Source organism: Cebus imitator, unplaced genomic scaffold (assembly GCF_001604975.1).
Source record: "Cebus imitator isolate Cc_AM_T3 unplaced genomic scaffold, Cebus_imitator-1.0 Scaffold708, whole genome shotgun sequence".
NCBI classification, from domain to species: Eukaryota; Metazoa; Chordata; class Mammalia; order Primates; family Cebidae; genus Cebus; species Cebus imitator.
Window position 1 is genome coordinate 285,960 of NW_016108023.1, and position 2,302 is coordinate 288,261.

Consider the following 2,302-nt stretch of genomic DNA (forward strand, 5'->3'; position numbering starts at 1 on the left):
TATTTCTAATTGGTAGATTTAATTGAAAAGTAAAATTAATTTATTTTTATATGTTCAGGGGAATTTTAAAGTCAAATCTTTTGTAGGTAATTAAAAAAATCAGTGTGGTTTATTTTACTTATTTAACCCACTGGTTGTTATTCTGTAACAATTTGTATAAATGGTAAATTTTGGATGTGTTGTTATTTTATCTAGATGTAAAATTCCACATGTATTTGTTAATAAAATTTAATAATGTTTGTTTATTAAAAAAAAAAAAAAGAAAAATCTTGGCTGGGTGTAGTGGCTCAAGCCTGTAATCCCAACACTTTGGGAGGCCGAGGCAGGTAGATCACCTGAGATCAGGAGTTTGAGAACAGCCCGGCCAACATGGTGAAACACCATCTCTACTAAAAATACAAAAATTAGCCAGGCGTGGTGGGTGCTTGTAGTCCCAGCTACTCAGGAGGCTGAGGCAGGAGAATTGCTTAAACCCAGGAAGCAGAGGTTGCAGTGAGCTGAGGTTGTACCACTGCACTCCAGCCTGGGAGACAGAGCAAGACTCTGTCTCAAAAACACAAAACCAAAATAAAAAATGAAAATTCTCCCCTCATCCCTTAGTATTTGGGTCACCGTGGCACTATTCCATATGCTTAGAATCTAGGTGTTGGGCTCTTCTATAAAGGAGCAGGAAAATGTGCTGGATCCATTTATTTATGTATGGATCATAAGCACCTAGTGCTTCTGTGAAAAAAACAAAAATAAATAATAAAAATAAATAGGGAATTACATACAGGAAAATACTTATGAGGATGTATACACTCTTACATTTGCTGTAATAAGTTGCCACAAACTTGGTGGCAGACAACAATATAAAATATATTTTCTTACTGTTCCTCATGATAAAAAATTCAGACATCGGTATCCCAGGGTGGAAATAAAGGTGTTGACAGGACTATGCTTCTTTCAGAGGCTCTAGGAGATAATCCATTTCATTTCTCTTTAGCAGCTTGTGCTTGCTGTCATTCCTTGGGTGTGGCTCCCTACTCCAGTCCTGGGTTTTATCTTTATATCACATTCTCTATGTATTTGTGTTATGTGAGTTATCTCCCATGTCTCTTCTTCATAAGGAAAAAAACACTGTGGCATGTAGGATTTACCTTAACATTCCAGGATGATTTCTCGTTTCAAAATTCTTCAACACATCTGCAAAGACTCTTTAGCAATTAGAAACCATTGAAGTGAGAGAGTAGAAAGTTACCATCTTTGAGGGGCCCAGTTTCAACCTGTCTACACAGGATTTGAGATAAAATTGCTGGATAATAAGGGTGGCCAGTCAAAACCTTTAATATTATTTCAGAAATTCAGGGCCAGGTGCATTACATGCCTGTAATCTGAGCACTATGAGAGACTGAGGCAGGTAGACCACTTCGGGTCAGGAGTTCAAGACAAGCCTAGCAAACATGATGAAATCTTGTCTTTACTGAAAAATACAAAAATTAGCCAGGTGTCATGGCACATGCATGTAGTCCCAGCTACTCGGTAGGTTGATCCCAGGAGGCAGGAGTTGCAGTGAGTTAAGATCAGGCACTCCAGCCTGTGTAACAGAGTGAGACAGAAAAAAGAAAAGAAGAAAAGAAAGAAAAAAGAAGCCAACATATCTGAAAATATGCTTTATATCAGTAATCCTAATAATCACAGAAACACAAAATAAAACTGAGGTGATATCTCAGTGTCTTTCTATGGCAAAGAAAAAAAAAGATAACATTTTGGTGATGATGTCTAGGAAAGAAAACCCTTGTACACACTCAGTGGAAATATAACTTAGTATAGCCACTTTGGAAAGCTGGATAAATATATCTCAACGAATTAAAAATAGAATCACAACATAATTTAGCAACCGCCTTATTAGATATATCTCCAAAGGTTAATGAAATCAATATGTTGAAAATATATATGTTTATGGCAGCATTATTCACAATAGCCAAGATACAGTATAAATCTTGCCATTTGTGACAATGTGAATGAACCAAAATGGAGGTTATGTTAAATGAAACAAGTGAGGCACAGAAGTACAAATACCAAATGATATCATTTATATGTAGACTCTGAAAAATTTAAACTTATAGAAATGGAGATTAAAGTGTTGGTTACCAGGGTCTAGGAGACATGGATTGAAAGAAGAATGGGAAGGAGTTGGTCCAAGTTTTTTTTTTTCACTCACTTCTGCTGAGTTTTAGAGATCAATTACATAGTGTGGTGACTACAATGAGTAATGTATATTTCAAAACTGCTAAAAATAATAGACTTTAAATTTTCTTTT

The 2,302-nt window shown here is 35.8% G+C and overlaps 1 protein-coding gene across 1 annotated transcript in view; it reads right to left on the minus strand.

Annotated features, from left to right (window-relative positions):
- Window positions 1–516, minus strand: part of RPS4Y1 (ribosomal protein S4 Y-linked 1) — a 31,159-nt gene extending 30,643 nt beyond the window's left edge. Inside the window, exon 1 of the mRNA XM_017518859.2 lies at window positions 513–516. The gene's annotated coding sequence lies outside the window, so the exon portion shown is untranslated. The remainder of the gene's footprint in view (window positions 1–512) is intronic.
- Between the last annotated feature and the right edge of the window lie 1,786 nt (window positions 517–2,302).